The following is a 15,651-nucleotide window of genomic DNA, read 5'->3' on the forward strand; positions in this document are numbered from 1 at the left end:
TTAATTCGAAAATGTTAGGCGGGGGCACTATTTCGTCGCACGCTGGGGAAAAAACCCTGACTTCAGAGATCAATATTTAAGTACGTCCAAAATCGAGCTGAATAGTTCTCATTTTTTTTTTAAAATAAAATTTCAATTTATGCAATCTTTAATTGAATAAAACAGCCAATGAGGGGCAATCCTCAGAATTAAGTAATACATTTTTGGAAGGATTCAATATTCATGAACTATTGTTAATCTCCACACTGCACCGCAAAAATATAACATGAGAAAAAGGCGTAGTTGGATCAACGACAGAGATCGAAAAAACACCTTTCACAGAGGGGATTTGACAAATTTTCTTCATGGTGTCTTTTTTAATTTCAGCACTTCACAGAAATTAAATTTTGATATTGCCATTCCTAATCCAATGAACAGTCAACATCTTCTTTTACGAGACTTCAATTTTCAGTCACTAGGGCATTGGCTGCATTACTTAAAAGAGAGTACATTTTCCCGATTTTTCTAGAGAGAAATAATCTTCAAATGTCTGAGTTACATTAGGGGTTCACTTCAGTTTATTCATTCATCTTTTTTAAGAAAAAATTGTATGGAGAGTAATTTCAGTTTCCTATTAAAATAAAATATAATTAATTTATAAATTTGAAAATTATCAATTTGTTTAACTAATAATATTAATATTTTATGAAAAAATGAAGCGTTATTTTTACACCATGGTGTAGAAATATGAGATCTTTGATTCTTTTCAAAACTCAACTCATCATGATCACATTGATCAGGTATGATAAAATCTCGCCTGCATTTTCTCAAGCAGCAATTTATTCGTGTAGTACTCACTTTTCCTTTTCGCCCGATGTGAAAATTCTAAATTCCTAAAACTTGAAACTCGATGGCCATTTCGGCTTTATCAGCCATCATCAGGTGATTATAAAGAAAACGAAGAACTGACTAAAATAAAACAAAACTGAAGTTAAAAAATTACATAGAGTATTATCACCGGCGAATACTCTATGTAATGTTTTAACTTCCGTTTCATTTTATTTTTAGTTCGTTTTTCGTTTTTTCATATAATCACCTAATGATGACTGATAAAGCCGAAATGGCCATCGTGTTTTAAGTTTAGGTTGACAACCGAAATTTCACATCGGGCAAAAAAGGAAAAGGCTGATACAACCCGATAAAGGAGGAAAAAGACGCGTAATAGCAATTTATTCTTTTTGCAGTTTCATCTTCAATGATCGGAATCTCATTTTCTCCTCTGCGGTCGAAGCATCAAACTGTTTCCCACCGTGCGCGATGCACCTACAAGCTATCAGATTGCAGTCCGCTTTTTCCATCCATGTCGACGAGGAACTTGGAAGGTATTGAGAGAGGCACAGGAAAGGGTGAAGCCTTTCGATATTTTCTTGCCTCATATTTTTATCTTGCTGAATGGTGGAACATGAATGGGTGGGTGAAGGCATCAAGCAGGCGAACCCTCTCTCTAATACTGCCGTGCCAAGGAAGAACGCCGTATGAGCATTCGAGAGCTGCCAAATTTCCTTCGATAAAATGTTCATTGTTGAGGAAAGTTATGAATATTTTTCCTTGAAATTTTCAAGAAATTAAGGTAAAATTGCGAGCAAAATTATCTTAAAAATTGGAAAGAAAATATTCATAAGTTCACCAGGAAATTCGTGTTTTATCAAAGGAAATTTGGCAACGCCTGGAGGTTCATACGGCGTTTTTCCTTAGCACGGCAGAATGTGATATCGTTTCCTCAACATCTTCGTACCAATTTCAGCTCGGAATTACATCCACCAGAAGATAGCGAAGCACGTATATCGTAGAGTGGCCACGGAGACATGCAACCGTCCATCGTACGGATTTTTGTCGCCTCCACTGAATTGCCTACCCTTAAAAGTTTTGTCCTGGAAGATCATCTTTCACGCAGTCGGTAACATTCCGAACACTGCCGTGCTAAGGAAAAACGCCGTTTGAACCTTCAGGCGTTGCCAAATTGCCTGTGATAAAACACAAATTTCCTGGTAAACTTATGAATATTTTCCTTCCAATTTTTCAGATAATTTTGTTCGCAATTTAACCTTAAGCCCCTGAAAATTTCAAGGGAAAATATCCATAAATTTCCTCAATAATAAACATCTCATCGAATAAAATTTTACAACTCTCGAATGTTCATATGGTGTTTTTCCTTAGCTCGGCAGAATACTTTTGATCGTTACCGTTTGCTTTTCTCTTGTGATTTGCCTAGTAAGCATACGTTATGCATTTTTTCGGCACATTTCCCACCTCGAAAACTGAAACTCAAATATACAAAAATTTAACAGGAAGCACACATATAGTTCTGCCGTCTAAAGTGAAATCGTCATACCTCTATTCAACATTTTTAAAAAAAAATTTCTGGAAAATGCTGTTTTACAAGAAAACAGATAAAATATTCACCCTTTATTTTGTGAATCAACTCTTGCAAAATGCACTGCAGTTTAGCAGTTATTCATAAAGAACCCCTAGTAAATCCATTAGCGGATCCAACAAATTGGCAACATTGTTTCTCCCCATTTATACCTATGAAAATGTATCGATTCGTATTGGGGCCAGGTGCTCCGACATGAATCGATTATTTAATATAGGTTTAAATGGAGGAAATCCAGTGTTGCCAATTGCTGGATCCGCCTCTGAGTAAACGTGAGTCAGCCTGACGTCAGGCTATGTTTCATAAAGTACCCTGAATATGACTGATTCAGGCTGACATCAGTCTGACTCAGGGTAGTTTATGAGACATAGCCTGGACGTTAGGCTGATTCCCTTTTACGAGGGACCCCATAGCCAATTTGGCAATGCAGCTGTTCCCAAGGATCAAACCAGCAGGTCCTCCGAGGCTGACAGTCTTAAACTTATACGCCACTAAGCCTCTGGTGAAAAACAAATGGCATTCTCCTCAATCGAGCTCTCTAATCTGAGAACAATGAGTGGAAAAGTTAGAATGAGCAAACTTTCGGTGCCCTGCTCAATCGTTGTTGTGAGCTTCGATGGAGCCTGAGCGAGCCGAGATAAGCCGCTCGCGCGCGCCTAACAGTTTGCGGATTATATTTGTCGAGCCAGATTGACATGATGATTGAGTTCTTCTCTGTGATTCTGCATACGACGCCAGGATGCATCGGACGGCCACGCTCAACCAAAATCAGCCTATCTCCACCTCACGTTGCCCAATTTCTTCGCAAAATGTTATTGTCTTACATATGGATTGCATTTTGCAAAAAGGAACCACTAGCATTGCAATGATGCTAAGATTGTACAACTTCATCCTTTGCAATAAAATTGCGGAAATTGTGAAAAACTATGAAATTTAGATGGTAATTTTTGCCTTAAATTTACAGTTTTTAGCGAGTAAAATAGAAACTATTAAGGGATAATCGGGGTTTTCCTCCAAGATAAAAGAAGTTGCACAATCTTAGCAACATTGCAATGCTAGTGGTTCCTTTTTGCAAAATGCAATCCATATATTATTGGTTCAAAAACCAAAACAAATGGAGCTCCCATAGAGACTAGATACACGGAAAAAAATAAATTGCTGATTCAACAATTCAATTGCTAAAAACAGTGAGTGCAATGTTTCAACGTAGATTTTACATAAAAAAATGCTACTCTAACCACATTGTAAACTAATTTAACCACGGGGGTGGTTAAAGTAGCATTTTTTTGTTGTAAAATCTACATTGAAACATTGCACTCACTGTTTTTAGCAATTGAATTGTTGAATCAGCAATTTAATTTTTTTCCATGTAAACTTCAATCAGGATAGTAATATCGTAGTTAGCCAAACTGGAAACCCCACACTGAAAAAAATAGTTCTGTTCACAGGGCTCTTGCACTTCTTTTGTACCTAACAGTCACAGAAGCTTCCGTTATGAGGACAGAGTACTCAGTTCCTACGACCGAAGTTATTTTCTCACAATAGAAAAATTCTGTAGGTGTGACAAAGAATCTGCAAGAGCCCCGTGAACAGAATGTTGTGTCGTCAGCACCATCTTTTTTTCTGTGTAAGTCAATAGAAATACAAGATGAGCAGAACAAGAACACACGTTCGGAATTAAACCCAAAACAATTTTTTTTTTCTACTTCAACTATCTCACAAGGGATGATCCTGCGCTTTAGTCTCGTCCCCCCTCCGTCCCTACTGAACAACCAGAGCCAGGGAATCATTGTTTGAGAGCATCAAACTCGGGTCGCTTGGCCGGGAATCGAACCCGGGACCTCCCATCACAGAGCTGGAGCTACAACCACTACACCGTAGGAGACCGATTTTGGGTTAACTTTCCTCCATCACTTTTCTCCAACTCTCTTGCATTAACTTTTCTCCCGAATCCAAGCGAAACCTCATAGGTAGCATAAAGCATAGCAGAACGAGTTTACGCCTCACGCTATAACGCCTTCAATTTTGCAGATGCAACGCGGACATCCATCAAGTACGAATAGTTGTATCTCTGCGCCGTCATCGACAAGCGCCTTCCCCTTGATGCTTGCTGGTTCCGTTTGTCTTACCTGTGGTAATGCTTCAAGGGATGTGTGCGCGACAATCGCAACAATAGCCGAAAATAGCAGAGATTCAATCGGGTCCCGTTTTTAAATTTTTCTCCCAAACCTAAACAACTTCTTGCTGTAGCTCGTAAAATAACGTAATGTATTTTGTCCGAGGATACATTTTTTTAAAAACATTTTTCTGTCGATTTTATGGATTTTACCGAAGCGGGCCTACAACCTACTAAAGACATGTTGAAACGATTAGATAAGGATATGAGTAAGAAACGGTATGATTCTAGATAAGGGAGAGGAATAGAAAAGAAAGGGGTTAAAGAGGTCAAAAAAGGGGTTCTAAACTGTCACCGTGGTTTCACACCTTAGGCCTATTAAGGGGAGGAGGATCAACCCTACTGCAACCTATTGCACAATGATGATATCTTTTGGTGAAGTATTCAGATGCATCACTTGAAATTTACAATAATCAACTTTGAAACTGGGAAGGCTCTCCAAGTTCATGCTCATGCAGTACGATTTGATATACGCGACGTTCTTTCCCGAATGTGTGAAAAGCGAGTGACTGAGATGCTTATTTATTAATTCCTGATGAAATGACAGGACGAGTGAACTTATTCCAAAGGGGCAATAAATTTTACGGTTCATCGCATGAAGACTGCTCAAACAACTTCTTTCCCGGAAAAATTACGCCAGATGGCTGACTTTGATCTCTTTCTCTCACCTTTCTTCGAATTACCAGTTTTTGAAACGCTGTGCAATTTGTATTTTTATTGACTTAATTTACAAGTCCAACATCGAGAAAAATCTGACGAGCGAAAACCGACGTGTTTAATTGACTTTCCTTCCGCAGGATTTTACTCGCATTGATGCCAAAATCAGCGGTTAATGCCCCCCTAGAAGATGGGTTTTATTTGCAAGCTAGGCAATTTCAATAGAACTAAATAGAGTACCTTCATAGGGAGAGTATGGACAAGCTTGAAAATTTGGAGGTTCGGTTTGATTAGGTCATGTACGAGTAGCTCTCAGGGCCCAAAAAGGCAGCCAACCTATGAACTTGAACTATCCAGTGGCACTAATTCAAACTCCGAGAGTAGGTACATTGATCAAAAATTATAAAAAAAAACGTATACAATTTTGATTTTGCATTCATTTTCTTAGTTTCAAAGTCTTAACCCTTAAATCGCTTGTTTACAATGCGTTGTAGGCCCTATTGATTAATCTCTCAAATGCATAGGTAGGCATTGGCATTTTTCTAAAGATTTTCGTTTTTCACGTTGTCGCCTTTTGGGTCCTAAGGGCTACATAAATCGGGTTGTCCATACTCTCCCTATAAAGGCACTCTAGAACTATACACTTAAAATGGTAAGGTGATAATCTTGAGAATTTGATCATATTTTTTACAGAAAGAAATATGATCGGCTGTTCTTTTTTTCAAAAGACCTACGTCAAGATTTTTAATTTATCTCGCTTGCTGGAAAATACCTCTGCAGCCGCAATTGTTAGAGAGTTGTGACTGTGCGCGACTTCTCAGCTTACTCTCACAGTGGATTTTAGTTGAGGATCGGGACGCTATGGTTGATCGGAGGAAATCGCGGCGAATCGTTGGCCCATGAATGGCTTTCAATTTGACCCGCCGGGGATAGGGATGAGGCGTGAAGGAGGGGGGAAGGGTGGTTGCAGGGACAACGCTTGATCAATCAAGTCGCACAATGTATCACGGAAGTGGCTGGAATTTGTTTTCACTTCGGGGTTCGGATTTCTTCTCCACCCTGCCGAGCAAGAAGAGCGTATCTGCAGGGAAAATGCTGGTTTCATATGACTTTTACGTTCAGCACGGAAGACCCGAGCACCGCACTGTAGTGCGGGTGGTATCAATCAAGATGAACGGCGTTGTCGGACTAGATAAGGAAAAGGGGTGATCCTTCTGATTAGTGAGGGTATTCCTCTTGTCGGTCGATGGTGATATTTTATCCTGTCATGCAAAGCAAAGTTTTGTCTTAAGAAAAATTTAGGTAATAAGACTATGTAACGACTTTTAGGAGGGAAAACGAGCCAATAGAATTGTGATGTCGCTGAGAAAAATCTCGTGTTAAGAAACATAGCCTTTTCTTCACACTGTGCATTTCGGAGTATATTTTTAAAATTTCTGATGTGTTGAATGTGATTTTCTTGTTCTTTTATTCATAAATAACTTACTCAGCTGGCTGTATCTCTTGCGTGCATTATCCCCATTCTTCCGCAATGCCAATCCAAGCCAGAGGCGGATCCAGCGATTTGTCAACACTGGCTTTCTTCCATCTAAACCTGTATTAAATACTCAATTCTTGTCTGAGAACTTGATCCCTCTAGAAATCAATACATTTCCATAGGTTTTTATGGAGAAAAAACAATGTCACCAATTTGCTGAATCCGCCACTGCTCTAGGCAAGAAGATTTTAATAGTTCATTATGAGCAGTTTAATCTGCAAGCAATACGACGAATGCCATATGCACCATTTTGCATTGCCAAATTGCCTTCTAAAAATTACGAATTTTCAGAAAAATGCTCGTCTTCGGATTCGTTCATTATTTGGACTGCATTTTGCAATTTGGAACTATAAATTCTGGCTCATCTGAAAAAACACTTATGTGCATGGGGAAACTAATGGCACATAGGTTGTTTTAAAACCGGACCAGAATTTATAGTTCCAAATTGCAAAATGCAGTCCATTTGATCTAAAATGTCTGAAAATTTCAAGGAAACACATTCATAATTTTTTTCAAGAATTCATATGTTCCGAGAGAATATTTGGCAACATTTGAATGCTCATACGGCGTTTATATTTTGCGCGGCAGAATAGACCGATTCCTTCACACCCCCATTGAAAACGAGGGGGTTTTCTCCGGAAAATCTCCAAGTTTGGTTCGTGCATGAGCGTGGCCCCCGGGCGGGGATTAGGGCGCGATGCTGAGAATTACGGACTCGGCGCCTCGCCGGGGCGGCTCTTGAGTCGGACAGATAAGTTAAGCAGGTTACACACATCGTCGCTGCTCTAATGTCGCCGCGTATCTCGATTGCCACAGGAGCCCTGGAGAGCATAGAGTTATACGGCGAACAGGGCTCACGTTGGATAGGCCCTTACGCCAGAGCGGCGACGACATCTCCGACTCCCATTGATCGGGCCCGGCAGGTCTCGGGTCTCCCGGAGACAAAGACGGCCTCGCATCCCCCAACGCAATCCCCGATCTCCGGCCTCGTATTAAGCAGTCGCGAGCCGTGATTTGCGATATATCGATTGATCTGCCGTAAAAACCTATGGGAAAGGATCGATGAACAGGGTATTCCTTAATAATCGATTCTTTACGATAGCTTCAAATGAGGAAATATCGATAATCGATCATCATCGCCTCGATTGATCTGCCATTTAAACCCATGGAAAGGATCGATAAACAGGGCGCTTGCAACGAACACCTTAAAAATCGATTCTTTACGATAGCTTCAAATGGGGAAATATCGATAATCGATCATCATCGCCTCGATTGATCTGCCATTTAAACCCATGGAAAGGATCGATAAACAGGCCTTAATAATCGATTCTTTACGATAGCTTCAAATGAGGAAATATCGATAATCGATCATCATCGCCTCGATTGATCTGCCATTTAAACCCATGGAAAGGATCGATAAACAGGGCGCTTGCAACGAACACCTTAAAAATCGATTCTTTACGATAGCTTCAAATGGGGAAATATCGATAATCGATCATCATCGCCTCGATTGATCTGCCGTAAAAACCTATGGGAAAGGATCGATAAACAGGGTGCACGATACCTTAATAATCGATTCTTTACCATAGCTTCAAATGAGGAAATATCGATAATCGATCATCATCTCCTCGATGGATCTGCCATTTAAACCTATGGAAAGGATCGATAAACAGGGTGGTCGCAACGAACACCTTAAAAATCGATTCTTTACGATAGCTTCAAATGGGGAAATATCGATAATCGATCATTATCGCCTCGCCACTACGCGCGAGGCGTGGGTGCTTGCGGAGTTTCCCGCCTGGGGATCTCGCGAACAATTCGGTGATCTCCACACAGTGAAACGAGTCGCAGGGAAAGGTTGGATGATACATTTTTGTGTAAAACTTCAAATGTTGATGTTATATTTCGTCGCATCGATAATGACTGGGAGGAGTTTTTCGCATTTTCGATAATGATAAATTTTTTCGAATTAATATAACCAAAAGTTATCTGCGGAAGGAAAGTCAGTATTTTGTGGAGACAATTTTTTTGTCGAAAAGTTTAGTTAAATAGAGGAAATTAATTGAAACCATAAAAAAAAAACAGGTCAGGGCGAGTTTAATTAATTTTCGCGCCGTTGGAGGACATAAAATGGTGATGTAATTAAGAATTTTGAGTCCCAAACAAGACTAATAAAATCCTCGAATAGCCTACCCTTAAAACCACGTTTTACGCTCTGCATACTACAAATAATCAATTGGTTTGGTTTTTAAATTAATGGGCAATTTTTTCGTGTCAAAAATTTTGGACAAAAAAACCTTGTCCTAATAGTGACATCAATATCTTAATTTTTAGTTTTGGTCTTTTGATTGTTGTTCATACACATTGCAGAAATAAGTATATATATTTTGGTGTGGATCGCGTGTTTCCAGTAAGTTTTCATTATTTCATTTAAGTTAAGTGCTTTACACTGAAAAAAATGTTTCCTAAATACAAGGCGGAGCCGTCTTAGACCAAGTAAACTGGATACTTAAAAAGTATCGACAAGAAACGGAGGTTTGAACTAAGACAACGGAGTTACCTTGGATCAAGAAATAGCGTTTTCTCAATCCAACGCTCCACGTCCCCTTAAAAGAAGAAAGCGTTTACTTAAAAAAAGGAAACATTCCATGCCGTGAAAATATTTCCTAAATTTAAGAAATTATCGTTGGTTTGAAGTGAGTATCCGTCGTATTGATCTAGGTAAACTGTTTACTTAGAAATAGGAAACAGTTGCGTAACTCCCACGTGCATTTACTGGCTTCAAGTTAATGGTTTGTTTAAAATTAGTAAACGGCGTGTTGGACGGGAATGCGCGTTTATTGTATTGAAACCAACTGTTGTCTTAGAATTAGTAAACGGGGACGCCCGGCATGAATAGATGTTGCCTAACTCTCAGGCGTGTTTACTTATTTCTAGCCAATTGTTGTTTTAAATTTAGTAAATAGTCACTGCAGGTATGCACACTGCACCCATATCATATGTATAATTATTGATCAATAATAGCAAAAAATGGTTTAATTTATCGAATTTTTGATGAAAAAAAATTTCAATTGTATATCTGCAAGTATCGAAGACTCGACATGGCAAGTATCGACTTGCAAATTTTGGCCTACCTATCGGGATTTGAACCTGAGACCTACAGTTTACGAACCTAACACCCTACCTACTTAGCCATCCGAAAGTGCTAGTGCTAAGTGCTTAGTGCTAGTTTTACAATAGAACAAATAACATTTTTCTATGATTTTTCTTTTTTGACTATTTTAATAATCTTGGTGTTTGTTATGTATATAATGATTTATTTAACATTCGAGTCTTTAATTAAATGTTATGATTTAGATAATCAAACTATAGAATCTTTTTGAACAGTCTTACCTTTAGTAATTTTAGTTTTTCTAGCTTTTCCATCTATCCGGCACTTAGTCCGCTTATTGCTTATGTCTACGCCGGCCGAATTTACACTATATAAGTCATTGACTTAGGCTCGCACCATTATTGTGATAGTGAATATGCGTGAGACCTGATGGGTTAAGATTTTTTGAACCCGAAAAGATGAATTTGGAGCAAAAAAGAAATACGCGTGTTACTGTTGTCACTTTTTTTACGTTTATTTTTGTTTCTTTCCCATCTTATATTAATTTTTAATCTCTTTAAAAAGAATTTAAAGCAATGCGCCTTTTTTAAAATTTTCTCTCTTCATTTTTTCTTAAAGAATCGCTGACTTTAAAAAAATAAGAATAAAGAATGAAACTCTTCGAAAATGTTTGTAACACAATAACTTTTTGTTTTTGATGACTGAGGTTGTTACATTTTTTAAATATTACTAGTTCTATTCAATTCGATTATAATATTCAAGACTATTCTGGACCATTTATTAGACTTTTCTATTTCAATTAGAATATTAATAGTTCTATTCAATAGTTCTAATTAATTCACATCGGGCGGAAAAGGAAGAATGTGAGCACTATAAAAGAAACATTAATAGTTCTAATTCCTTACTTTAAAAAATAAGATTTGAAAAATAAGCTTTGAGATTTTCTGGATTAAGGCATCTTTTTCCGTGGACAGTCACAATTTATTCATAAAAAAAGTTCAATCTTCGATTACTCTTATATTTTACTCAGTTTACATAATCACACGCGTGACGTTCTAATATTTTATTGTATAGCTGCACTTCATTTTCGTTACACTCTCTAAAGTTGATAGGAAGGTGGTAAAGAAGTGCTGGATCCACCCTATTTTGCAGGGAAACAAGGTAAACAGGGTCAAATGCTTCAATTACGGTAAAAAATGTTGAGCTCTTATGAGTATCCGTACAAGACTGTGGAGGGAGGGGGGGCGGAAAGATCGGTCCCGACAGGCCCTTCGACCCAAAATTTCCCCGGACACAAATGAATCAAAGTTTTAAATATCAACAATTTTGCACTCGCAAATTCCTTTCGAAAATACAGAAAAAACTGTATTTTGTTTTCGATCCACTCCATCGTTGCGTTCATAAATCAAAGGGACCCGGAAAATCGATATTGAACAGTGTAAACACTACGTAGCAGCAGAGTTATTCGATTATCTTCATCTGTCAACTTGGTGGGTGACATGCTGAAAAGTATGATTCTCTCCACATTTTTTAATTTCTTCCTCGGCCCTTAGCATAAGCATGCATTTTATTTGACCCTTTTTAATTCTATCTGCGAGGGATCTTTCATTCATCAGGACAGGAAAAGTAAGGAAGAAAATAAGTAAAAAAAATTGCGATTTTTTAGTGTGAGGAAATACATTGTCCGATGAAACTGAACTGAGGCAATGCAAAAAACTCCCGGCTTCAATCTACTTAAGTATTTAAGTCCTCTTTATGAGGCCCCCTTCATTTAAAAATAAAAATTAAAACTTCAAATGCACAGTGCCGATCTATTTAAAACAACGCAAATATTTCCTCTTCCTCTCCTTCTTTACTTCTTTATTTATTTAATTTTTTGTCGACGCCGAGCATATGAGTGATTTCTCAAAGGACACATTAAATGAATTTCTCCCTAAAGAACAATTATTTTGTAGACAAATATGATGGGCATCTTGATTTTTTAACTTCCGTCTCCTTTTATTCCGTCATAAATGGTGTTGGTTTAAGCAGATGCTAACGGCATCTGGCAGCAATTGCATGTATCATTCTCATAGGAGGCGTCACCATCCGGTTTACTAATTTTAAGGAAACTGGTTTCTTCTTCGAAGCAAAATGTTATATTGAAAGTAGGCAACCGCACATGCCCCATGCCGCATCCGTTCCCCGCGGAAGGGACTCACTCCGTTTACTACTTTTAAGGTAACTGGTTTCTTCTTCTGACGTACCGTGTTTTCTTTCATCAAACAAGCTGTTGGGTTATTAAAAGGCAACAGCGTCCGGCTTATTGCATCCTCCCCCGCTGAGGGCGTTCGCCCCGTTTACTAATTCTAAGGAAACCGTTTTCTTCTTTCGACACAACGTGTTTTCTTCTACCAAGCAAGCTGTTGGGTTAAAAGAAGGCAACAGCGTCTGGCTTATTGCATCCTCCCCCGCTGAGGGCGTTCGCCCCGTTTACTAATTTTGAGGAAACCGGTTTCTTCTTTAAACGCAACGTGTTTCACTGTACCAAGCAAACAGTTGAATTGTAAAAAATCAACGGGCGTATTGCTAATTGCATCCGGTCGCCTCGAAAGGAGTTAGCCCCGTTTACTAATTTTGAGGAAACCGGTTTCTTCTTTCGACACAACGTATTTTCTTCTACCAAGCATGCTGTTGACTTAAAAAGAGGCAACGGCCGGACTCAGAAGGCGTTCACCCCGTTTACTAATTTTAAAGAAACTGGTTTCTTCATTCAAGCAAAAGTTGGCTTATTTTAAAACAACGTTTATTTTATTTAAGAAAACACGATTCGCTTGTCTCAAGCGAATCATGTTGTCTTACATGAAGAAAACCGTTGGTTTCTTCCAAGTCAAACCCGCTTTGACATAAGTAAAAAATCCAAGTAGACGCGTTTACTTAAATTCAGGAAATCTTTTTTTTCCGTGTAGCATCACCTCCACTAACTAGGTGAACAATTGGATCAAACGGGTTTGGTAAACTTGTCGGAGTTCGTCAGAAATATCCTAATTTCGTTTCTCAGCTTTCTAACAAAATAAAATAAAATAAACTATTTTAAAATAACCGACTAGTCTTTCAGTAGCTCTTAAAAAGTACAACGGAGGTTCAACATCAGTGGCGTGGCGTGAATGATCGATTATCGATATCTCGCCATTTGAAGCCATGGTAAAGAATCGATTACTAAGGTGTTCGCTGCGAACACCCTGATAATCGATCTTTTTTCATAGGTTTAAATGGAGGATCAATCGATACATCGCAAAACACGCCACGCCACTGTTCAACATACGCGCATATTGGTCATGAGTGCAGCGTGAATATCGACTATCGATATTTCGATATTTGAAGCTGTGGTGAAGAATCGATTATTAAGGTGTTCGTTGAAAAAACCCTAACAATCGATCCTTTCCGAAAGGTGGATTTGATAGATCAATTAATTCATCACAAAACATGACACGCCACTGCACAAGTGGTGTCAATTATCCGAAAAAAAGAGAACTGAAGTACTTGACCATTCATTCTGAAGTCCAAGAGTGCGTCAGGACAGTTTTCGACAGACTGAAGCGTGTGTCTCTCATCGCACCAGAAAGCGGTTCCTTGAATTCTTGTCTACTTCTTAAAAAGCCGATATTCGTTTACACCGTATAGTTCTATTAATGGATTCGATCAACTGAACAAACCTAAAAATTCTAGAAAATTTTCGATTAGCTCTTCAGTCGAGATGAATTGAACACAAAAATAGCGCCTCGTAGCTTGGAACGGCCGGAGATATTTATGCGTCATTCAGTTATTCGCCGAAGATCGCACTTCATTGAGCTTTCATTCTTCAAGTTGACATTAATTAGACGATCGTAAATATCACTTTAGATAACTCTTGTTTTCAAGCGGAGCCTGACAATTTACATAACCTTTCATAATGGGTGTATCTCCCAAGTGGTTTTAAGCCGGCTACCTGTGGCGAAGCTTGAATGTTCGATTATCGATATTTCTCCATTTGAAGTTATGGTAAAAGATCGATTATTAAGGTGTTCGTTACGAATACGAATCGACCCTTTTCCATAAGTTTCGATCAATCGACATATTGCAAAGCAAGCCACGCCATTTGCCATTACCGGCTACCTGGCTTTTTAAAATTCAGTATTTATGTTAGGTATTACTAAGCATAAAACGATTGGGGTACAAGGGAGTAATATTGTGGTCAAAACATCTATTCTACCAATTAGCATAGGAATTAAATATATTAGCTTTTAAAATATTAATATCTTTACTTTTAAGGAATAATCCGTTTCGTTTAAACAGACTTAAAAATACTAATTGCTTAATCCTCCATCGTACATTCAACTTTACTATTGAGTGTCCATAATTTAATCGTTTTTGCACTTTTTGAAATGTCATCTCAATGCAGAGACAACTACCAATTACATCAGTTTCGTATACTCCACCACTTTATACTTAATTTCTGGAATTTCCACGGCGAGCTCCTATGTATGTCAATATTTACTCTTCAGTGGGTCTGTTGCACACAAGAGATACGGCCAACTGAACACAAATTTCAAGAGAAGATTCGTTTGAAAATCACGTCAGGCTCACCAAAAAAGTCTGGAATCCACTCCTTAGCGCGCAATCTGCTCAGTTTGTAAAACGCTTCTTCAAATTTACCGCGTATGCGAACAGTTTTTCTTGGTGGCCGGTGGTCAGGTTTGCTCGGAGAAAGACGTAACCTGAATGGACTGCATTTCGCAATTTGGAACTATAAATTTTGGCTCTTCTGGAAAGACACTTATGCGCATAGGAAAACTAATGGCACATACGTTGTTTTTACACAGGGCTAGAATTTATAGTTGCAAATTGCAAAATGTAGTCCAAATAATCAAACAATCTCGCAAGCTGTCATAAACTCACCCTGCGCAAGATCTCAATTGATTCAAAGAATTAATTTTTGCAAAGAAAAAGGGAAAAACACTTAAAAACAATTGAAATCGAAGAATAGAAAAAGTTAGTGAAATCGTTAGTTTACTCGGGTCAGGTTTTTTTTACACTTCTGCCTGTGCAAACCTGATCCGCGGTGACTGAGAAAACTGCCCGCAGACGCGGGAAATTTGAAAACGCGTGTTACAAACTACGCAGATTGCGCACTAAGGAATGGATTTCAGACTTTTTGACGTGCCCAATGTAATTTTCGTGCGATTTAACTTGCAAAAAGAATATATTTGGATCGAATTGATCGGAGAGGAAGCAACCCACATTTTCGAAAAAATTGAGTTAAGATTGTTTTTGAGTTCCACTAGTCGTATGTTTTCTCCTTTCCAAAACTCACAGTCGAAAAAAAAAATTTCTGTGAAAAGAGGGGCTAAAGTTAATTTTTTACCATATTGTAGCATACTGCACAATTTTTTTAACACCTTATCGCCACTACGAGCACTTTTTTCTATACAAATTAAAAATTTAAGTATAATCATTTTTTTAAAAATTTTAATTTGTGTGGGTAAAAGTGTTAATTCTTTACATTGAGTCTTATGGATGAGTGCGACATCAAAGCTCTTTTTCTCAGTTTCAACTTTATGTGGGTTGGTTCCTTTCTGACAAACTCGGTTCATTTACTTGGCTGTATCTCTTGCATGCAACAGAACCATATGTGAAAAAAGATGGAGAATCTTGCTGATAAATTGTATTAAATGAATTCATTCTAAGTCAAATTATACAATTTTTTATTTAATGATAGTAATCATTACCTCTTTTCT

General features: G+C 38.2%; 1 protein-coding gene across 1 annotated transcript in view; it reads right to left on the reverse strand.

Annotated features, from left to right (window-relative positions):
- The window catches only part of LOC140225303 (uncharacterized), a gene marked incomplete in the record, with an annotated part of 187,734 nt that overhangs the window by 126,596 nt on the left and 45,487 nt on the right, over positions 1–15,651 (reverse strand).

The sequence above is a fragment of the Bemisia tabaci genome, chromosome 8 (genome assembly GCF_918797505.1).
Source record: "Bemisia tabaci chromosome 8, PGI_BMITA_v3".
NCBI classification, from domain to species: Eukaryota; Metazoa; Arthropoda; class Insecta; order Hemiptera; family Aleyrodidae; genus Bemisia; species Bemisia tabaci.